The sequence below is a fragment of the Cebus imitator genome, unplaced genomic scaffold (genome assembly GCF_001604975.1).
Source record: "Cebus imitator isolate Cc_AM_T3 unplaced genomic scaffold, Cebus_imitator-1.0 Scaffold61, whole genome shotgun sequence".
In the NCBI taxonomy this organism is placed as follows: domain Eukaryota; kingdom Metazoa; phylum Chordata; class Mammalia; order Primates; family Cebidae; genus Cebus; species Cebus imitator.
Window position 1 is genome coordinate 8,275,548 of NW_016107376.1, and position 25,332 is coordinate 8,300,879.

Here is a 25,332-nt window from a genome sequence, read left to right on the forward strand (position 1 = left end):
GTAGAGACGGGGTTTCACCATGTTGACCAGGATGGTCTCGATCTCTTGACCTCGTGATCCACCCGCCTCGGCCTCCCAAAGTGCTGGGATTACAGGCTTGAGCCACCGCGCCCGGCCACATACTCTAAAATTAACCACATAATTGGACATACAACAACCCTCAGCAAATGCAAAAGAACCAAAATCATACCAAACACTCTCAGACCACAGTACAATAAAAATAGAAGTAAACACTAAGAAAATCACTCAAAATTATGCAATTACATGGAAATTAAAAGTTTGTCAGTTTCTCAAAATGTTAAAACTTAGAATCGGCATGTAACATAGCAGTTCTATACCTAGATATATGCATAAGAGAATTAAGAATGTACATTTATTAAAAAACTTAGATGCTGATGTGGATAACAGCATACTCATAATAGTAGAAAAGTGGAAACAACTGAAACATCAACTGATGGATGAGTAAATGAAATGTGGTATTCTATAATGGAATATTAAGCAATAAAAAATAAAGTATATATATATATATATATATATATATATATATATGTGTAGATAGATAGATAGATAGATCAGACTTGAAAAATTGTACAGTATAAAAGGAGCCAGTCACAAAAGGCTGCATCTTCTATAATTCCACTTATGTGAAGTGCCCAGAATGGGCAAATCTGTAGAGTCAGAGAGTAGGCTAGAGGTTACTAATGCCTGGGTGGAGGAGAGAATTTGGGAGTGACTGCTAATAGGTACAATGGTTTTGTGTGTGTGTGTATGATGGAATTTTACTGAAATTAAATAATGCTGATGGTTGCACAACGCTGAATATACTAAAACTATTGAATTATATTTTAAAAGGATGAATTTTGTGGTAAGGGAATTATATCTCGACAAGCCTGTTACTTAAAATACTTTAAAAGGATGAAATTTATAGTAAGGGAATTATATCTCAATAAATCTGTTACTTATAAAAGAAGTAAAACAATGATCAATACATCCTCACCCATAATTCCGACATGCCGTAGTGGAGGTCCTATTACAAATTTATTCCTGTGTATGCTTTCTATGAAAAGTTGCATTTGTTTTCATGACTGTCCTAGAAAAGAGATAGAAAAAAATAATATAATTCATATTAACAGAAAAATGTTTAAAAAAATTGTATGATTATCTCTGTAGAAAAAGCATTTGATAACACCTAATACCCATTCCTGAGAATAACTCTCAGCATACTAGGAGTATACAGGAATTCCTGTAACAAAATAAAGTGCATTTATAAAAAAAAACCCAACAATGAATATAATACTTAACAGCGTTAAGTATTAAGAATATAATACTTAACAGTCTGAATGCTTTCCCTCCATTATTTATTTTCTATTGTGACCACAGCAAGTTGCCACAGATCTGGTGTCTTAAAACAATATCTATTTTTTAATCTTACAGTTCTCTTATGTCAGGAACTTGTACACAGCATGGCTTGATTTGTGCTCTTCCCTGGATTTCAGCAGGACCATCTCAAAATATTGACAGGGCTGTTTCATTTGTTTGTTTGTTTCTGGAGGCTTTACAAATGAATCTACTTCTAAGCTCAGTCAGGTTGTTGGCAGATTCCAGTACTATGCATTTGAGGTACTGGGGCCTCTGTTTCCTTGCTGACTGTAAGCTGAAGATTGTTCTCAGCTTATAGAAACCACTCATATTCCTGTGGCCCCTTTCTCAATTTTCAAAGCCAGTAATGGCAGGTTACATCCTTCTTATACTTTGAATCTTTCTGACCTCCCTTTCTACATTATCTTTCTCTGCTGCTTCCTCTTCTTTAGCATGTATTTGATTGACTCTTCTGCTTTCCTCTTCTCTCAAAGGTTCATGTAATTACATTGGGTCCACCTAGCAAATCCAAAATAATCTCTTTCATTTCAGGTTAGTTTATTAGTAACCTTAAATTTATCTTCAGATTCTCTACACAGAAATGGGAATCTTAGGGGACATCTTATGAATACTGTTGCCATGAACTTTAGAATTCTGTCTATCATACCCTTTCAGAACATGAACAATACAAGGATATTCACTATAACAATTCTTATTCAACATTATATTGGAAAAATATAAGGATATTCACTATAACAATTGTTATTCAACATTATATTGGAGATCCAACCTAGTACAAAAGGCAAGAAAAAAATTAAAAGTATACAGATCAGAAGTAAATATATAAATTGTTTTTATTCATAGATGACATGTTCATCTATGTTGTAAATCACAAGGAATCTATAAAGAGAGGGCTACATTAACAAGTGAGTTTTCTAGAATTAATAAGTGAGTATAAGAAGGTGAGTAGGAAAATCAATTATATTTCTATACATTAGCAAGGAAGAACAAAAAATTTGATTTTTTAAATACAAGAAACCACTTATAATAGCATAAATAAATTAATTAGAAGTAAAATATATATAAGCCCCATACACTGGAAACAGTAAAATACTTAAAATATTTTTGAGATAAACTAAAGACCTAAATAATTGGAAAAAACATGGAAGAGATATGCCATGTTTATTGATCAGAAGACACAATTTTGGTAAGATGGTTATACTTCCTAAATGCATAGTTTCAATTCTAATCAAAATTCAAGTGGGCTTTTGTATAGAAAGTGGCAAGCTTACCCTAAAATTTACATGGAAATGCCAAAGGCCTAGAATAACCAAATTATTTTTTAAAAAGAACAAGATTGGAAAATGTTCACTACTTGATTTTAAGACTTATTATAAAGTTATAGTAATAATAAGTGAACATCAAATAATAAAAGCGACAACTCATTTTTTAAAAGGATATAAGTAGACATTTCTCCAGAGAAAACATACAAATGGGCAAGAAGCACATGTAAAGATCTTTGACATCACCCATTAGTAAAGAAATGTGAATTAAAACCATAATAAGATAGCACTTCATGCTCACTAGAATGGCTATAATAAAAATTAACCTCCAAAAAATAACAAATGTTCTTGTGGATGTAGAGAATTTGGAACCTGCATATGTGGCTTGTAGAAATGTAAAATGCTGCCGCTGCTGTGCAAAATAATTTGGTGGTTTCTCAAGAGTTAAATATAGAATTGTCACATGAGGCAGCAATTGCACTCTTAGGTATATACCCCAAAGAATTGAAAACAGGTAGTCGAATGCTTGTACATAGAAGTTCATGGCAACAGTATTAGTAATAAGTAAAAGTTGGAAACAACCCAAATGTCTTTCAGCAGATAAATGGATAAACAAAATATGATACACACATACAGTGGAATGTTACTCAACCATAAAAAGGAATGAAATATTAATATATGCTACAACATGGGTAAAACTAAAAAATATTACGTTAAATGAAAAAAGCCAGACACAAAAGATCACATATTCTATGATTTTATTTATATGCAATATCCAAATCAAACACATTGTAGAGACAGAAAGCAGTTTGATGGTTGCCAGGGGCTGATAGGGGGAGAAAAATTGGGTAGAGACTGCCTGATTGGTATAGGGTTTTGTTTTGAGGTGACAAAATACTAGAACTAGATTGAGGTTAGTGTATAATGTGAAGTGCACTAAATGCTACTGATTTATATACTTCAAAATGATTCTGTGTTATGTGAATTTCACCTCAAAAATGAACTCTGACCTGTACCTCATAGTCTACATAAATATTAACTGAAAATAGATTATGAACATAAACATGAAATAAAACTTAGAGAAGGGAACATAAGAACATATCTTTGCATCATGGGAGAGGGCAAATAATTTTTAGACTAGTAATATAAAGCAATAACCATAAAAGAAGACAAATGTTAAAATTAATCAAGTATAAAACTTATCAAAATGAGTAGCCAAGCTATACTGGGAGAAAATAAGAGAGAAAACATATATAGCCACCATGATACCTTTTCAATAGGTGAATGGATAAACCAACTGTGGTATATCCATACCAGGGAATCTTAGTGATAAAAGATGATTTATCAAACTATGAAAAATGTATAGATGAGCTTTAATGTTTAATGCAGAGTGAAAGAAACCAGTCTGAAAAGGCTACATACTGCATAATTCTGATCGTAAGACTTTTTGGAATAGGCAAAACTAAAGAGTTAGTAAAAGTCAGTTGTTAGGAAGAATTTAGGTGGATATGGAGATGGTTGAATAGTTGAAGTTTACTTTTAGTTTTAGTTGAATAGTTGGACGTTTAATAGTTGAAGAGCTGAAGTGTAGGGCTGTGAAACTCTTCTATGTGATACTATCATGGTAGTTACATGGCATGCATTTGTCAAAACCCTTACAACTTTGCAGCACTAGTGTGAAACTCAATATATGCACCTTAAGAAAATCATTTAAGAGATTGGGGGATGCAAGAAGGAATGCATATATGACAAGAGAATCTGTATTACAAATATATAAAACAACCTCAGTGAAGGTGGTGGGGAAGGTGACGACCTAGATAACTATGGACATAAGTGAAGTCTATAAGGCTAAATACAATAGGAACTGCATATAAGCACTGTACTCTAATTGATAAAGAGGTTTTCTATGAGAATATAGATTAACAATCCTGATACTACTGTATATGTATGTTGGAACTGAACAATTAAGTAAATGGATGATATAGGGTATAGGCCAGTTTTTTCACTGCTGGAGTGAGAATCTTACAGATAAGCAAGAAGAGGAGATTAGAATGATCTATATGGTACTGTACAGCAGTTGGAGACATATGTATGAAGTCATTTTTAGCTTAATCTACAGATAGTTGCAAGCAGAAATATTTATAGATATATGTATTGCACAGGTTAGTACACACACACACACACACACACACACACACACGCACACACACACATCCTTGCTCTGTCAGCTAAGACGGCCTAGAAACAACAATATCCCAGTAGCAATGACCAAATATGCTCTCCAGATTCTAGTTTTTAATATTATTCTCTAATAAAAGTAATCAGGACTTGGAGAAATGGCTGATTCCAGAACTGGGGCAGGAAATACTCCAGATAAGCCAAGAATATCCTGTGGTAACAGAATGTAAGGAAGTGCTCAAAACAAACAAAAATACCAAATACACACCTACATTTATAAGGATACTTTATAAGAGCACAAGAGCAAACTAAAACATCTTCTAATGGCCAAACATGAAACACTTTGAACAACAAAGAGCATGAGGTGCTTAATATCACTAGTTATTAGAGAAACGCAAAAGTGAAAAACACAATGAATAAACACTATTGACTCACCAGATGATTAAAAGTGAAAAGACGGAAAAGACTAAATGCTGATTAGGATATATTGATCTTAATATAACTCTCAAACATTGCTGGTGAGATTATAAAATGGTATAACCACTTGGGGGAAAGGTTTGGCAGCTTCTTTTACAATGCCAATTTTAGGTGTTTACCCCCCAAAATGAAATTATATATCTATAAATTCTATGTTTATGAATTATGTGTCTATAAATTAAATATCTATATGTTATATGTCTATAAAAAGGTTTGTACATGAATGTTTATAGCACCTTAACTCATAATAGCTAAAAACTGGAAGTAATCCAAATGTCCATAAATATTTATCTTCATTGGATAAACAAACTATTGTATTCATAAAATGGTACACTAGTCAGCAATAAAATGAAGCAAACTGACAGCCACAATATGAATGATTGGAAGAACCCAAAGGAAATAATTTATACTGTAATGTACTTTATCTGATGTTCCAGAATAGGCAAAACTATATTAAAAATAAATCAGAGAAATTATTGTCCCTTGGTGAGGGAGTGGTGTATGATCTGGAAAGGGGCATGAGAGTGCTCCTGTGAGTGACGGAAATATTCTGTATTCTTGACGGGTGTGAATTACTTGGGAGTATACCTTTATTAAAAATTATCCGTTTGTAAAATAAAGATGTGCATTTCACTGTAGTATAGTGAATTTTACCTAAATAAAAAACCCCTTAGGGAGAGAAAAGCTTATAAACTAAGGTATTATATTAGTAATTTTGATAAATTGAACATGTATATTTTATTTTATGTTCAGTGGTACATGTGCTGTTTTATTACATGGATATATTATGTAATAGTGAGGTTTGGGCTTCTAGTGTACTCATAACTGGAGAGTGAACATAGGACCCAACAATTAATTTCTCAATTCTTACCCTCATCTCTCCCTGCCCCCTTTTTGAGTCCCCAGTGTCTGTTCTGTTTATCTTTATGTCCAGGCATACCCATTGTTTAGCTCCCACGTATAAGTGAGAATATGTGTTATTTGGTTTTCTGTTTCTGGTTTATTTCATTTAGGAGAATGACCTCCGGCTCCATCCATGTTACTGCAAAGAACATGATTTCATTCTTTTTCTATGACTGCACAGTATTCCATGGTATATATATACCAGATTTTCTTTCTCTGCTCATCTGGGATGGACACTTAGGTTGATTCATGACTTTGTTATTGTGAATAGTGCTGTAATAAACGTTGAGTGCAAGTGTCATTTTTATATAATAAATTTTTTTCCTTTGGGTAGATACCCAGTAGTCAGTAGTAGGATTTCTGGGTTGAATGGTGGCTCTACTTTAGTTATTTAGGGATCTCCATACTGTTTTCTATAGAGGTTTTACTAATTTACATTTAAACCAGTAATGTATGTGTATGCTTTTCTCCACATTCATACCAACATCTGTTATTTTCGACTTTATAATAATAGTCATTTTGACTTGTGTGAGATAGTATCTCATGGTGGGTTGTATTAGTCATGGTTCTCTAGAGGGATAGAACTAACAGGAGACATATATATATTTATATATATATATATGTGTGTGTGTGTGTGTGTGTGTGTGTATGTATATATTTTATTAAGGAGTTTATTAAGGAGTATTGCTCACATGATCACAAGGTCCCACAATAGGTCATCTGGAAGCTGAGGAAGAAGGAAGCCAGTCTTGAGTACCAAAGCTGAATAACTTAACAGTCCAATGTTCAAGGGCAAGAAGCATCTACCATGGGAGAGAGATATAGGCTGGAAGGCTAAGCCATTCTGGTCTTTTTACTTTCTTCTGTCTGCACTGGCAGCTGATTAGATTGTGCCCACCCAGATTGAGAGCAAGTCTGCCTTTCCCACTGACTCAAATGTTGATCTCCTGTGGCAACACTTTCACGGACATACCCAGTAACAATACTTTGCATCTTTCAATCCAGTCAACACTCATTATTAACAATTACATGGGTTTAATTTGCATTTTTCTGATTAGCAATGTTGAGCATTTTTCACATTTCTTGGTCACTTATGCGTCTTCTTTTGAGAAGTATCTGTTCATGTCCTTTACTCACTTTTTAATGGGATTTTTTTTTTCCTCACTGATATGGTTGAGTTCCTTGATGATTCTGGATATTAGTCCTTTGACACAGAGTTTGGAAATATTTTCTCCCATTCTGTAGGTTGTCTGTTGACTCTGTTGATGATTATTTCTACTCTGCAGAAGCTTTTTAGTTTAATATAGTCCCATTTGTCTATTTTTTTTTTTTGCATTTGCTTTTGATGTTGTAGTTATAAACTATTTGCCTAGGCCAATGTCCTGAAGAGTCTTTATAGGGTTTCTTTTTGGATTTTTATAGTTTCTGGTCTTACATTTAAGTCTTTATTTAATCTTGAGTTAATTTTTGTATGTGGTGAGAGATACAGGCTCAGTTTCCTTTTTCTGCATATGGCTAGCCAATTTTTCCAGCATCGTTTCTTGAATAGGATGTTTTTTCTCCACTGCATGTTTTGTCAAAGATGAGTTGGTTGTAGGTATGTGGATTTATTTCTGGGTTCTCTATTCTGTTCCATTGATCTATATGGTTTTTATTCCAGTACCATACTGTTTTGCTTACTATAGTCTTGTAGTATAATTTGAAGTCAGGTAATGTGATACCTCAAACTTTGTTCTTTTTGCTTAGGATTGCATTGGCTATTTATGCTCCTTTTTGTTCCATATGAATTTGGGGATTTTTTTTTCTAATGCTGTCATAAATGACATTGGTAATTTGATAGGAATTGCATTGATTCCCTATATTGCTTTGGGCAGTATGGTCATTTTAACAATATTGATTCTTCCAATCCATGAGCATAGGATATTTTTCCATTTGTTTATGTCACTTATAATTAATTTCATCAGTGTTTTGTAGTTCTCCTTGTAGAGATCTCTCCTTCCTTGGTTAAATGGTTAAATGTATTTCCAGGTCGTGTGTGTGTGTGTGTGTGTGTGTGTGTGTGTGTGTGTGTGTGTATTGTAAATGAAATTGAGTTTTTTATTTCATTCTCAGCTTGGACGTTATTGGTACATAGAAATGCCCTTTTTGTATGTTGGTTTTGTGTCCTGAAACTTTTTTTTTTAAGTCTATGAGTTTCTTGGAGGAGTCTTTAGAGTTTTCTAGATATAAGGTCATGTCATCAGTGAATAGAGATAATTTGATTTCTTCTTTTTCAAGTTGGATGCACTTATTTCTTTCTCTTGCCTAATTGCTCTAGCTAGGACTTCCAGTACTATGTTGAATAGAAGTAGTAAGAATGCATACTCTTTTCTTATTCCAGTTCTTAGCGGGAATGCTTTGAACTCTTCCCCATTCAGTATGATGTTGATGGTGGGTTTGTCCTACATGGCTTTTATTATTTTGAGTTATGTTCCTTCAGTGCCTAGATTGTTGAGGGTTTTTATCATGAAGGAATGTTGGATATTATTGAATATTTTCTTTGCATTGATTGAGATAATCATATACTTTTTGTTTTTAATTCTGTTTTTTGTTTTCAATAAATAAAAACATATTTATTGATTTGTGCATGTTTAAGCATCCTTGCATCCCTAGAATAAAACCCACTTAATCATGATGTATTATATTTTTGATGTGCTGTTGGATTCAGTTTGCTAGTATTCTGTTGAGGATTTTTGCATTTATATTCATCAGGGATATTGACCTTGGCTTGCTTTTATTGTGTCCTTGGCTGATTTTGGTATCAGGGTGATACTGGCTTTATAAAATGAGTTAGGGAGGAATCCTTCCTTCTTGATTTTTTGGAATAATTTCAGTAAGATTGGTATCAGACTTCTTGGTACATCTGGTAAAATTTGACTGTGAATCCATGTGGTCCTGGGCTTTTTTGTTGGAATAATTTTTATTACAGCTTCAGTTTTATTACTTATTATTGGTCTGTTCAGGGTTTCTATTTCTTTCTGTTTTAATCTTGGGAAGTTTTATGTTCCAGGGATTTATGCATTTCCTCTAGGATTTCTAGTTTATACTTTTAGAAATGAGAGACTTAGGGCCGTATTCTACATTAGCCATTGTCTTAAAGGGATTTTTGTGGCTTGTCTGATCTTTTATCCAGACCACTAAAACTTTCTTCATATCCACGAGGAGGCTGGTTTGCTTTCTTACCATTCATGTGTTCACTGGAGTAGCACTGTTAATTTCCTTCAAGAAGTTTTCCTTTGCATTCACAACTTCACTACCTGTTTGGTGCAGGAGGACTAGCTTTTGACTTATCTCAGCTTTTGACATGCCTTCAACACTAAGTTTAGTCATTTTCAGCTTTTAATTTAAAGTGAGAGATGTGCGACTCTTCCTTTCAGTTGAACACTTAGAAGTCATTGTAGGGTTATAAATTGACCTGATTTAAATATTATTTCTCAGGAATAGGGAGGGCTGAGGAAGGGAAGGGAAAGATGGGGGAAGGGAAGAAGGGAGGGAGGGAAAGAAGGACGGAGGGAGGGAGAGAGAACAAGCGAGCCAGTTGGTGGGGGAGTCAGGTACACATAGTCCTTATCAATTAAGTTTGCTGTTTTATATGAGGATAGTTTGTCATGCCTCAAAACAATTACCATAGTAACATTAAAAATCACTAATCATAGGTCACCATAACAGATTGTCATAGTCTGTTTCCTATTGCTTATAACACCTGAAACTGGGTAATTTATAAAGAATAATAATTTCTTTCTGAAACTTAGGGAGGATGAGAAATTCAACATCAAGAGGACTTATCCGGTGAGGGTCTTCTTTCTGGTAGGGACTTGCTATCCATGGTGGTACAGAATATTACATGGCGAGGAGGCTAGGTGTGCTAGCTCAGGTATTTTTTCCTCTTCCTATACAGCCTTCAGTCCCAGTATTGTGATAACCAGTGAATATAATAACCCATTAATTTATGAATGGATTAAGCTATTTATGAGCAGAACCCTCATGACCCAACCACCTCTGAAAGGTCCAGCTCTCAATACTGCCACAGTGGGGATTATGTTTCAACATGAGTTGCAGAGGGGACAAACATTCAAACCGTTGCACAAGTATAATAATAATGAAAAATTTAGAAATATTGTGAGAATTACCAAAATGTGACATGGAAGCGTAAAGTGATCACATATTGTTGGGAAAGTGTCACTGATAGACTTGCCCAATTAAGGGTTGTCACAAACCTTTAATTTATAAAAGAAAAATCAGTATCTACAAAGCACAGTAAAGCAAAGGACAATAAAACCAGGTATTTGTGTTTGTGTTCATGAGGGATATTGGTTTATAGCAAGCTTTTTTTTAATCCATGGCCTATGGGCTGCATGCAGTCCAGAACAGCTTTGAATGAAGCCCAACACAAATTTGTAAACTTTCTTAAAACATGAGATTTTTTGCAATTTTGGTTTTTGTTTTTAGCTCATCAGCTATTGTTAGTGTTACTGTATTTTTTTTTTTGTTTTCTTTGAAACGGAATCTCGCTCTGTCACCAGGCTGGAGTACAGCAGCCCAATCTTGGCTCACTGCCACCTCTGCCTCCTGGGTTCAAGCCATTTTCCTGCCTCAGCCTCCCAAGTAGTTGGGACTACAGGTGTGCGCCACCATGCCCGGCTAATTTTTGTATTTTTAGTAGAGATGGGGTTTCACCATGTTGGGCAGGATGGTCTAAATCTGTTGACCTGGTGATCCACCCACCTTGGACTCCCAAAGTGCTGGGATTATAGATGTGAGCTGCCGCTCCTGGCCAGTGTTAGTGTATTTTATGGGTGGCCCAGGGAAGCCAAAAGATTGACAGCCCTGGTCTGTAGTTTTCTTATAATAGCTTTATCTGGCTTTGGTGTCAGGGTAATGCTATCTTCATAGAATGAACTGGTAAGATAGAATGAACTGTAAGTATTACTTCCTTTTCAATTTTTAAAAAGAGTTTGTGTAGAATAGATATTATTTCTTCCTTAAATATGTGGTAGAATTCACCAGTGAATTCATTTGAGCCTTGAATTTTCTTTTAGGGAAGATTTTAAAATATTGATTTTTAAATTAGATAAGTGTATTCAGGTTTTAAATTTCTTCTTGTGCGGGTTTTGGTAATTTGCCCTTCAATTTGGAAGTTGTTGAATTTATTGGCGTAAAGTTGTTCATGATATTTCCATGTTATTCTTTTAATATTTGTAGATCTATAGTGATGTTACCTCTTTCATTTCTGATGTTGGTAATTTGTGTCTTTTTTCTAATCTATCTGACTATAGGCTTTATTGATTTCAAATAACTGTCTTTTGGTTTCATCAGTTTCTTTATTTTTCTGTTTTTTATTTCTTTAATTTCTACTTTGGTTTTTATTATATCATTTTTTCTACCTACTTTGGTTTTATTTGCTCTTTTGCTGCTAGCTTCTTAAGGTAGAATCTGAAATTCAGTGACTTGAAACCTTCCTTAATTTTTATATCTGGATTGAGTGCTGTAAATTTCTTATTAAGTATTGCTTTAATGACATCTGATATGTTGTGTTTTCACCTTGTTCAGTTCAAAATACTTTCAAATTTCCATTTTTATTTACTTTTTGATTCATGATTTATTTAGTCGTATTTAAATTAGCTTTCAATGATTTGAGAGTTTTCTAAGGATAATTTCTGTTATTGATTTTTAAGAATTCCATTGTGGTCAGAGAGCATATTTTGTATAACTTTAATCCTTTTGATTTATTAAGAGCTATCTCATAGCTTAGAATATATTCCATCTTGGCAAATGTTTCATAGAATTTTGAGAAAAATATATATTCTGATATTATTAGGCATGATGTTCTATAAATATAAATCAACTCATGTTGATTGATAGTATTTTCCTAGTCTACTCTATCCTTATTGATTTTTTCCACTTGTTCTATTAGTTATTGAGAAAATATTGAAATCTCCAATATAATTATGGATTTATCTATTTCTCTGCATTACTATCAGTTTTGGTTTCATGTGTTTTCAAAGTCACTCATTATTAGGTACTTAAATATTTATGATTGTTACATATTTCTGATTATCTTTTTGTCATGAAATATACTTTTTAATTAATATTTTTTGCTGTAAACTATATTTTTTTCTAACATTAATATAGCCACCGCCACTTTCTTCTTACTAGTGGTAATGTGGTGTGTGTATGTGTGTGTGTGTGTGTGTGTGTGTGATATAATTTGGATGTGTGTTCCTGCCCCAATCTCATGTTGAAATATAACCTGAATGTTGGAGGTGGGGCCTGGTGGGAGGTGATTGGATCATGGAGGTAGATTTCTCATGAGTGGCTTTGTATCTGTTGGTGCTTTCCTTGTGATAATGAGTGAGTTTTTTCAAGATCTGATTATTTAAAAATGTGGGGCACCTCCCACTCCTCTCCCTTGTTCCTTAGGTGCCCATTCCAACTTTGCCTTCTGCCATGAGTAAAAACTCCCTGAGGCTTCCCCAGAAGCAGATGCCACCGTGATTCCTGTATAGCCTACAGAACCATGAAGCAATGAAACCTCTCTTCTTTTAAGTTACCCAGTCCTCTCTCTTGTTTCTGAAGTGCCCATTCCAACTTTGCCTTCTGCCATGAGTAAGAGCTCCCTGAGTCTCAGGTATTTCTTTTTTGTTTTCTTCAACTTATATTTTAAGTTCAGGGGTACATATGCAGGATGTGTAGATTTGTTACAAAGGTAAACGTGTGCCATGATGGTTTGCTGCACAAATCATCCCATCACCTAGGTATTAAGCCTAGCATCTTATTAGCTATTTTTCTTGATGCTCTCCCTCCACTCACTGCCCTCCTCCAAGAGGCCCCAGTGTGTGTTGTTCACCTTCATGTGTCCATATCATTTACCTCCCACTTAAGAATAAGGAGTGTTTGGTTTTCTGTTCCTGGATTACTTTGCTGATGATAATGGGTTCTAAATCAATCCATGTCCCTGCAAAGGACATGATCTTGTTCCTTTTTATGACTTCATGGTATTACATGGTGTATATGTACCACGTTTTTTATCCAGTCTATCATTGATGGATATTTACATTGATTCCATGTCTTTTCTATCGTGAACAGTGTTGCAATGAACATATGTGTGCATGTGCCCTTTTAACAGAATGATTTCTGTTTCTTTGGGTATATGCCCAGTAATGGGATTGCTGGGTCAAATGGTGTTTCTGCCTCTAGGTCTTTGAGGAATGGCCACACTGTATTCACAATGGTTGAACTAATTTACATTCCCGCCAATAGTGTAAAAACAGTTCTTTTTCTCAGCAACCTTGCTTGCATCTGTTGTTTTATGTCTTTTTAATAATAACCGTTCTGACTGATGTGAGATGGTAACCCATTGTGGTATTGATTTGCATTTTTCTCATGATTAGTGATGTTGAGCTTTTTTTCATGTTTGTTGGTAGCATGTATGTCTTCCTTTGAGAGGTGTCTGTTCATGTCCTTTGCCCACTTTTTAATGTTTTCTTTCTTGTAAGTTTGTTTACGTTCTTTGTAGATTCTAGATATTTGACCTTTGCCAGATAAATAGATTGCAAGTATGTATATATATATGAATCTTATACTAGGATACTTCCCTTTCTGGCCTTTTGCTATTTTTTCAAAGATTCTACTTGAATATATGTTATAAACAACACAATACATTGTTATTATTTTCATTTAAATAGTAAATTACCTCTAAAGATTTCTATTCATTGATTAGTCTTCTCTTTATGTGTTGTGTTTTCCTGCTGTTTTCCATGACTGGTGATTTTTGATGAGATGTCAGACATTGTTTACTTTAACTTGTTGAGTGCTGGATATTTTTGTATTCCCATAAATTTTCTTGAGCTTTGTTCTCAGATGCAATCAAGTTACTTGGAAACAATTTGACTTTTTTAGGTCTTGCTCTTATGGTTTTTCAGGTGGGCTCAGAGCAGTCCTCAGTCTAGAACTAAGTAGTCCTACTACGGAGATAATGCCTGTCAGAGTAATCTAGAATAGATTGCAAAAGTTTTCTCCCATTCTGTAAGTTGTCTGTTTACTCTTGATAGTTTCTTCTGCTGTGCAGAAGCTCTTCATTTTAATTAGATACCATTTGTCAATATTTGCTTTTGTTGCAGTTGCTTTTGGCTCAGGTATTTATTTATAGCAGTGTGAGAATAGACTAATATAATGGGTACATATATTTACATTCTTTTATTTTTACCTTCTTGTGTCTTTTTGTTTAAAGTGTATTGTTTGTAGGCAGCATATAGTTGAACCTTGCTTTTTTATTGTGGTAAAATATGCCTAACAAAAAATTTACCACTTTGAAGCATACAGTTCTGTGTCATTAAGTACATTCACATTGTTGTCCATCTCTAGAACTTTTTCATCTTCCTGAATAGAAATTCTGTGCCCATTAAACTCTAATTTCCCATTCTCCACTCCCTAAAGACCCTGGTATCTATTGTTCTAGTCTGCTTTTCTGTCTCTACGAATTTGACAAAATTTAAGTTATTATGGAACCTCGTAAATGGAATCATATATTTTTGCTTTTGTGTCTGGCTTATTTTACTTAGCATAGTACCCTCGAGTTTTATTCATATTGTAGCATAAGTCAAAATTTCCTTTCATTTTAAGGCTGAATGGTATTTCTTTGCATGTATGTACCACATTCTGTTTATCTGTCCACACATTAATAGATACTTTAATTGCTTCCACCTTTTGGCTGTTGTGAATAATGCTGGTATGAACATGGATATACAAATATCTGTTCAATGCCCTGCTTTTCTTCTTTTGTGTATATGCATAGAAGTGAAATTGCTGGATCAGATCATAATTCTATGTTTAATTTTTTAGGGAATTGATATAGTGTTTCCACAGTGATTGTACCACTTTACATTTCCACCAGTAAAGCAGAAGGGTTCCAATTTCACCACATGTTTGCCAATATTTATTACTTTTCTTTTTTTTTTCTTTTTAAAATAATAGCCAACCTAATGGATGTGAAGTGATATCAAATTGTAGTTTTGATTTTCATTTCCCTAAAGTGATGGTTTGAATGTGTTTCCTAAAATTTGTGTGTTGCAAACTTAATTACCATTGTAACAGTATAAAGAGGTAGAGCCTTTAAGAAGTGATTAGCTCATGATGGCTCTGCTCTTATGAATGGATTAATGCCGTTATCACAGGAGTGGGATAGTATTTTACTTTATTTTATTTTTTTGAGATGGAGTCTCGCTCTTGTTGCCCAGGCTGGAGTGCAATGGCAAGACCTCTGCTTACCGCAAACCGCAAACTCCACCTCCCGGGTTCAAGTGATTCTTCTGCCTCAGCCTTCTGAGTAGCTGGGATTACAGGCATGTGCCGTCATGCCCAGCCAATTTTTGTATTTTTAGTAGAGACAGGGTTTCTCCATGTTGGTCGGGTTGGTCTTGAACTCTTGACCTCAGGTGATCTGCCTGCCTCAGCCTCCCAAAGTGCTGGTATTACAGGCATGAGCCACTGCACCCAGCCGGGAGTGGGGTAGTTATCTTTCTTTTGTTTTGGACTTTTTTGGATTAATCAAGTATTTTAATAATCAAGTATTTTAAAAATTATCTCATTAATCTCTTTTGTTTGCTTATTAGTTATAATTCCTTGTTTATTAATTTAGGGATTATTTAAGGATTTATACTATACATCTTTTACTTTTCAGTTTCCTTCAAGTATGACTGTCTTCTACCTGGGACATTGGTTTTCTCCTGCCTTTGGACTCAGACTGGCGTTTATATGATCAGCTCTCCTGCTGTCCTACTTCTGAGGCCTTTGAATACAGACTGGAATTACACATTTGGCTCTCCTGGGCGTCTAGGTTGCCAACTGTAGATCTTGGGACTTACCTCAGCTACCATAATTGTGAGAGCCAACTCCTTATTTTATATTTAATATTATGTTTACATGTAATATAATGTCATGTCTAATAATATATCTGACTCTTTCTGATTATCTGAAGAATGCTAACGTAGATTTTGATGTGAAGAGTTGTTCTAGAGGAAAAAGATTTTAAGGATGAGATTTTAAGGAATTGTTTCCAGGATTTTTGGAATTAACTCTTTAATCTGATTAGATTTTAAGATGCTAATAATATTATTTCTAGTAGTAAAGAGAACACTGATAGTCCATGGCATATCTGGGAATAGAAATAAACAAAATATCTCCACTGGATACTCATAATCAGCCATCTAAAAGATACAAGAAACTGGATGACTGTGTATATGATTCTCTCAAACATTTTTGGAAAACTTATTAATATAATAAGATTGGTTGATTGTTACTAATGTTAGGAAGTGGTGAAAGCAAAGGACAAGTTCAGGAATTCTAATTCCCAGATCAAGCACTGCACAAATGACCTGAAGGCTTCTGTGTGTGCCCTAAAGTGGATGCTTATCTCCTGTACCTTTGGAACTGTGATTGTTGAAAAATCAAACTTAGAACCTAATTCTGTGACTGCTTGAATTACAATGGAAGTTGAACTCCTGGTCTTACAGATTGTCTAATATTAAAGTGAGGATATTGACTAGAAAAGAATGAGATCCCCTAAGTTGGGATGGGGACATGTGAGAAATCCCTGATAAATTTTGGTATGTTAAGCTCCTTAATTCTGATGAGTCTTCTTTGCCCGTGGAAGGGACTTCTCCACCCTCACTGGTAGTGGCCTGTTTAACTGTGTCTGAAAGAATTAACCCTATATTGCCTGAGGAAACTTTAATGGCTTCCCCTGAGGCAGTTGACAAGTCAATGCTCATTCTCCTGAAGACTCACATAACATCTCTTTGTAACTATACCTGTAACTAGACTCAAGTACCAGCAGGCCCCTAACTAAGGGTGAGGTACTATGTATGATCCATGAAGAGATGGACTATCTTCTAAAAGAACTACCTGAATTTTCTAATTTATGCAGACAAATTCAGGGAAGATGTGTAGGAATGTATATTAAAGATATGAGATAATGATGAAAGGAACAAAAAGTTGGATCAGGCTGAATTCATTGACATGGAGTCACTAAGCAGAGGTTCTGCATTTAATGTTGTAGCTCTGGGAGTTAGGAAGAACTGTAACAGTATGTTTGGATGGTTGGCTGAAACGTGGACCAAAGGGTGACCCAAGGTGAGTGAATTAGAAATGCTGAACCTGCCTTAATTTGATATAGAGGAAGGAATTTAAAGGCTTAGGGAGACTGGAATATTAAAATGGAGTTGTCACTTAAAACCTACTCACCCATACTGTGAAGATCCAAAGATGTAACTTTCACTACTACTGTGAGAAATAAATTGGTGAGGGAAGACTTGACACACATAAAGACCTCTGTGATTGCTCTTCTCTGAAGGTCAGGCCTTAGAGTGAGAACTGCAGTCATTGAATTGGGAAACCAAAATGCCATAAGAGTAATTGGATCCCAGGATGGCAAATGTTAGGTGGCAGCACTCAACCACCAAAGGCAAAGTGGGCATGGTTAATGTAATGGACAGAAGAGTAAAGCAGCAATCAGAATAGTCTGATTCATGCAGACCAATGGCATCAGCTAGTTAATCATGGTTTTCCTAAAAGTGAAACAGAGAGGAAGCCAACTAAATTCTTACTTGATCTGTGTAAGGAGAAAAGATATAGGTTAAGTGAACACAATTCTGACCTGAATCATAAAAACAGAGAGCCATGGCCCCTCAGTCAATTCTCAAACTTATGCTAGTTTACAGATGTAGAACTCCTTACAGAAAGAGAGGTTAGGTCCTCTTGAGGAAGAACCCCAGCACACTGGCAAAAATACATACTGTTAAATTTGGCATCAGTATACATATACCCAGCAGCTAGAAAAAATCTTCACATTGATTCCCCGACCTGTGGAGTGAGGGCTATTATGGTGGGAAAGGCCAGATGGAAGCTACTAGAACTGCCTCCACTGAGAACAGAATAAACAAAAAATAATATTGCTTTTTTGGAGGGATGACAGTGATTAGTGCCACCATTAAGGATTTAAAAGTTGCAGGGGTGGTGACGCCCAAAATATACTCATTTAATGCTCCTATCCGGCTTGTGCAGAAGATATACAGGTTTTAAAGAATGACAGTGGATTATTGTAAGCTTAAACAAGTGGGAAATATAGCTGTAGTTGTACCACATGTGGTTTCATTGCTTGAGCAAATAACACATCCTCCGGTACCTGCTATGCAACTGTTGACCTGGCAAATCCCTTTTTCTCCATACCTGTTAATGAGGTCCACCAGGAGCAGTTTTCTTTCAGATGGCAAGGACAGCAATATACCTTAACTGAGGGAGGTATATCAACTCTCTAGCCCTATGTCATAATCTGATTCACGGGGATCTTGATTTTCTTTTCCTTCCTCAAATAAAAATATTACACAATCTTATTCATGTATGGAAGTTAAAAAAGTTGATCTCATAGAAATGGAAAGTAGAATAGTGGTTCCCAGAGGCAGGGAAGGATAGAGAAGAGAGGGAGATAGTCAAAAGTTGGTTAACAGATACAAAAGTACAGCTAGATGGGAGAAATACATTCTAGTATTGATATAGTTTGAATATGTGTCTCCTCTAAATCTCATGTTGAAACATAATCCCCATAGTTGGAGGTGGGGCTTGGTGGGTGGTGTTTGGGTTACGAGGGTAGATCCCTCATGGCTTGACGCTGTCCTTGTGATAGTGAGTTCTCGCAAGATCTAGTTGTTCAAAGTATGTGGTACCTCTTCCCACCCCTTGCTCCTCCTCTGGCCATGTGATGTGCGTGTTCCCACTTCACTTTTGCTGGGAGTTAAAGCTCCCTGAGGCCTTGCCAAAGCTGAGCAGATGCTGGCACCATGCTTGTATAGCCTGCAGAATCATGAGCCAATTAAACCTCTTTTAAAAAATAAATTACTCAGTCTCAGATATTCTTTTATAGCAACGTGAGAATGGCCTAGCAGTGTTCTATAGCACTGTAAGATGACGACAGTTAACAACAATTTGTCGTTTATTCTCAAATAGCTAGAAGAGTGGATTTTGAATATTACCAACACACACAAAAATAAATATTTGAGGTGATGGATAAGCTAATTACCTTGACTTTCCCATTACACATTGAATACAAATATTGAAATATCACGTGGTATCCCATAAATCTGTACAATTAGTTGTCAATTAAAAATAATAATAGGCTGGATGTGGTATCTCATGCCTGAATCCCAGCACTTTGGGAAGCTGAGGGGGATGAATTGCTTGAGCTCAGAAGTTCAAGACCAGCCTGGCCAATATGACAAAACCCTATCTCTACAAAAAGTACAAAAACTAGCCAGGCATGGTGGCACACACCTGTAGTCCAGAAACTCAGGAGGATAAAGTGGGAGGATGGCTTGAGCTAGGAGGCAGAAGTTGCAGTGAACTGTGATCACACCATTGTACAACAGCCCAGGCAAAAGAGCCAGACTATCTTTCAATTAAAAAACAAACAAACAAAAAAAACAAATATTGAGTTAAGCATGGTGGTGTGCACCTGTAGTCCCAGCTACTTGGGAGATGGAGGCAGGAGGTTCACTTGAACGCAGGAGTTCGAGGCTGCAGTGAGCTATCATTGTGCCACTGCACCCTAGCCTAGGCAACAGAGCAAGATCCTATCTCAATCAATCAATCAATCAATCAACACTAATAAAGAAAAAAGGCGAATATGAAGCCATCATCTTAGACCATGAAGACAATGGCCACATCCTAAGTGCGGCAAACTAGGAAACTGGAAGGAACCCACTTCCCTCTAATCTTTTAGATGAGAAAGAAATAATCTTCAACTTGTTTGCACCTAAAAATATAAATAAATAAAGCACATGCAGAACCAAAGTTCAGTAGTATAAGTTGAGCTGTTATGTGTATCTGGAATTTACACTGTGAGACACATTATTTCGAGCTATATGGGACTCTCATCTTGGATCTCATGATACTGACCTGGATTCCTTAACAGGTTTGTGAAGACTAAACTTGTGTAAATAAGAACAATATGGTCTCAGCAAATAAGCAAAATGCCATGAATACATCATTACCTGTGGAGATAACACAGACTTCCTTCTTCAGAGACTGACAAGCCTGGGGAGAGAAGATGGGGCTCACGTAAGTTTGTCCAAAACTGCATCTGCCCCAACTTTCTCAACTCATGTGTCCAGACAAGGGCTGATGGCCTAATACTGCCCCTGCTGGTGGCTCTGGTCTGACTCTGCCATTGTCCATGAGTGTGGGTTTAAGCAAGTTGAAGGCCACTGGTGTGTGCTTTCCTTCAACAGACATTATTTATTGCGCTCTTTCTGTATGTCAGGCACTGTTCTGGATACTGAGGATAGAACAGTGGGCAGTTAACAAAGCAAACAAAATCCTTCTTCTCATGGAGCTGATACTTCAGTGGGAAGAGACATGCAAGAAAAACAGGAAGAGGGAAAGTCGACGTGTGCTAAGTGTCAATAAATGTTAAGTAAAATGAGGGCGGAAAAGCAAAGATAGACTAGTGTTGGGGGTGAAGTTGATCTTGGATAAGATAGTCAACAAAGGCCTCCACGGAAGGCAAAAAAAAAAAAAGTGAGAATTGCTCTAGATTAAGAGACCCCTGAAACCTGTCCGCCAAATGCAAAGCATAAGCCTTGATTACATTCTGCATTTAAAAATGCCACTTAAACACATTTTTTTGGTGAAAGCTTGGAGGATTTGAATATAGACTGTATATTAGGTGAAGGTGTAAAATTATGATTAATTTTTCAGGTAAGGAGATGGTATTGTTGTTATGCAGAGGATATCCTTTTCTCAGGAAGTTTGTGCTGACAGTTTTTGAATTGTTTTAGTGTCTGTAGTTTACTTTCAGATGGTTCACCACATAGAAGAACTAAAGCAAATGGGGCAAAATATAATTGGTAAATATGATGAGGGTGTAAGGGTGTCATTACAGTATTCTTTCAAGTTTTATGTATGTTTGAAATTTTTTCAAAGTAAAAACTTGGTAGAAAAAAAAGATGGAATTTAGGGTTGTTGGAGTCGATCTGAGTTTTCATCACCAGGTGGTGCTAAAGCTTTTCAAATACAGTTAACAGCAAACAGTCTGTTGACAGCTGCATATTAATTTAGGAAAAGTGTGAGTGGGAGGAACACAAATCAGGATTTAAAATTTGCCAATTTTACTCTTGCTTGCATTATTATATTTTACACAACTTGAAGAGGTTCAGCTATTCGTTTTCTGTCTCTCAGTTTCCTTCTCTTCGACCTTTCCCATTTCCAGGCCTATATTTTCTTCTCACAAAAGAGCTACTGTGATAATTCCCAATACCAGATGCCGCTGTGATCTACACTGCTCACAGAGTAATCTTCCTGCAGCATTTCTCTCCCTTTCATTAGCTCCCTATTTCCCTCCAAATAGTTTCCATTTCTCAGCAAAGAATTTACAGTTTGATACCAATCTTCTTTTCTCAGTGTATCTACTATTATTGCCTTGCGTTAACCCTACTCAGGAGAAACATTGACTGCTGTCCTTTTTTTTTTAAATAAATTTCATACACTTTATTGCCTCTGCCTGTTCTGCTTTGTACATCTCTGTACTCCCCCCTTCTACCTATTGCTAGTTCAAAATCTGACCTTGCCTGTCATCAAAGCCTAGATTAAACTTCATCTCCTTCCAGACAATTTTCCCATCACCTTGCTCAGAAATATTCCTCTTTCTACAGCACTTTTACATTTTCTTACCAAACGGATACATTTTGCATTACATAATAATGTGTGTACACTAAATTACAAACACCTTCAAGGTAGGCAATTTATGTTTATAGTCTTCAGATTGTGTTTAGTGCTATGTGGCATTTACTAAACGTCAGTGGCATTGAATTTCAAGGTTATACAAAAGTAGTTTACAGTAGTGATAAAAGTGCTGACCAGTTACCACCAATTGCCAGCCACACTCTGGCTGTTCATTTTACAGATAAGCAATAAGGGTCCTCCATAGTGAGAAATCAACCTGGATAAAGGATGTTTATGGCTTAGCAGCCCCACCTACCAAAAAGATCGTCAGTCTGAAGTCAAATTTCCTTTCAATTTTACTCTGTCAAAATCCTTAAATTCTTGCATTGTCATTTGATCTATATATTCTACTTCTAGGTAAAAACATGAGAAAAATTATCAAAAATTTGCTTTAAGAATATTTCATAGGATATATTTATAAAAGGTAAAAGTTAGAAGCAGCCTAACTAAGCAATAATATAGAGTTGGCTAAAGGCATTCTAATATACCCATACAATGAATTACTATGGAGCTATTAAAAATGGTGCTAAAGAATAATATTTGGTGGCAAAGAAAGAGTTCCTAATGTTATTATAGGAAAAAAAAATACAGCATATTGTTGACATAATGCTTTTTAATGGAAGAAAATATATTCATAGAGAAAATGCTAAAACTGATGGCAGAGATGTATTTCTAGATTTGGAAATTGATTTAAATTTTCTCTTTTGCTATCTTTTACCCGCCTAAGTTTTAACTCTGAGCACCTATATTAAGCAAACAATAAACAAAATTTAGGAAAGAAATTATATTCCTAATGTTATCCCATTGTGTACATTCATTAATGTAGGAAGAAATTTCAGGCCCTAACATTATTCTTTGGGCCTAACATAGAACCAGAAGACAAGAAGACCAAATGATAACATCACAGAAGACAGCATTAGAGGCCAGAAAAGGGCGGAAAGCCAGGTAGAAAAAGATGAGGTTTGAAGAGTGTGGTTACCATGCTCAGGAAAGGAGGGAGGCAGGAATACAAGTAGGAGAGCCATAAGCATCTAGTAGATACCAAGAATGTAATGAAATAGAAAGGCAACTGCAATTTAGAAATCTAGGTCCCATATTTAGTATTATTGTTTATTAGATAGGTAATCTTGAGTAAAGCATTTGTTTTCAAGGGTCAGAAAATACCTCAAAGGTGTTTTTATCCCCATTTTACAAGTAACATAGCACTCAGGAAATATAAATGAGGTCATATATACATAAGCTAGGGCTTCTCAACTTTAGCTCTATTGGCATTTTGGGCTAGACATTTTGCTGTGGGAGCTGAACAAGCACATTTATGTGGGATAATAAGTGATGATGTCAATTTTAATCAAGAGGAAATTGCCCAGTGAGAAGGAAAGCAGGTGAGAGGCATTTTGTAGTTAAACTAAAATTTTCTCAATTTACATAAAATCTCCCTAAATACTCAGCATATATATCTCACCAAGGAATAGTTTCCCCTGGTAGGGACTTCAGAGAACTCCATTGCCTATAGTTGGCAGGCATATATGTCCCAGATCTTTATAAGCCAAGTCAAGCCACTAGCATATAGAGCATCTTAGGTGAAAGATTTTAAGCTCAGTCTTTGTCAGAATCCGGTCTTTTATATCCTTCCTGTCTATCCAGAAATGGATCCCAAGGGGGTTCAGACACGTATATGAGGATGAGTCATTGTCTCTGATGTGGAGAAGTGAAAAGGGTAGGGAAAAGGGTTTCTGACCCTGATGGAGCTACTTTTGGAAAGGGAAGACTCTAAAATAACTCTTGAAATCATGATAGAATGTTAAAGTCTCCCACATTTGGAGTATATGTTGTTTGCATTAATCCCACTTATTTTTAAAAAGAACTATCATGTATTATTACTTATATGGTTTACCCCAACTTTATTTCAAATTGGGAATATTAATTAAAATAGGCAGAAATTTATGTTTAATTTGAGGGTTACTTTTTGGAAAAAAAACTTTTTCCATATGCAACTTAAACACTTGCATGCTTTTAAAACTTAGAGAACACAGTAAATAAAAACAAGAACAACAAAAAAGTAGAATTTATATGTGAGTCTACCACCCACATACACCCAGTATAACTATTTTGGTTCTTAAATCGGGGGTTCCGAATCCAAGCTGTACATTAGGTTCACCTGAAGAGCTTTAAAAATAAGACTCTCACTAGTCTCATCACAGAACAGTTAAACCAGAATACCTGGGGGATGGAGCAGGCCTGGGTAATTTTTTTTTTTTTACTTCACAGGTGATTTTAATATACAGGCAGTGTTGTGAACCACTGTCTTAAATGAATGATAGATTAGTGCTGAAGCACTAGGCCAAGCACTCGCTGAAGCAGCTAGGCCAAAATAAAAGATGCCAGTGCCTTAAGCTAAGTGGCACTTTGGCTGTAGTTGGCGTTGGCAATTAGGAAATGAGAGTGGAAGAGAGGCCACTTGGTATACAGCAACCCTCAGTGGCTTGGCACTGCCCAAGCCCTGCCACTGTTGTCTGCTACAGATGTTTTGCAAACAGCAGACAGTCAACCACACAAGCAGGGATTGCCAGTTACTCTCTTAGTATAAATGACAAGGCTGGAATTTATCACCAGAATATCACCATTGAACACACAAATCCAAATGGCCTATAAACTTTGTTAAAAGCTCTCAGGTTAGCTAAGTAGTAGGCATGTGTGGAGGGTGCAGGTTACTTTTCCCTGGCCCCAATATGGCAGGCTTACAAATAGGCTCTGGGGAACTAATTGTACAAGGGTAAGGGAAGCAGTATGGAGGAAGCACACTGTAAGATCAGGTTGAAAGAAGCATCAGTCACCCAAGAAAGTCTGTCCATCAGCTGTTGCCTGTGGAAAGAGAAGACAGTGGAAGGGAGGCAGGTTGGTTTCTCTGTTAAGGTCTCGTGGGCTGTCTTTACCACAGTGGGGTCTGCCATCAACTTTGCACAGCTCAGAGACAGGACCTCTCCAGTCTCTCCAGTGGATAATTAGCCCTTAGGGCAGCTACACACATTAATGCTACAGCATTTTTCAGAGTAGAAGAGCACTCATCAGTGACCAGAATAATTTGAGTTCATTACTCAAAGGATTCCACCTTTCTTACGAAGGGAAACTAGAGATAATGAGTGAATATTTATTAAAATGTCAGTCTGGCAGATGCTTTACATTTTAGTATATCATTTATAGATGAGGAAAAAAAAGCATGGAGAACACTCAGGTTTCCAAAGCTGGTCAGTGTAGTGGGGGCAAGATTCAAACTCTGGTCTCTCTGGCTCCAGAACTGTGCTCTCTGTAGCTACTAGCCTTC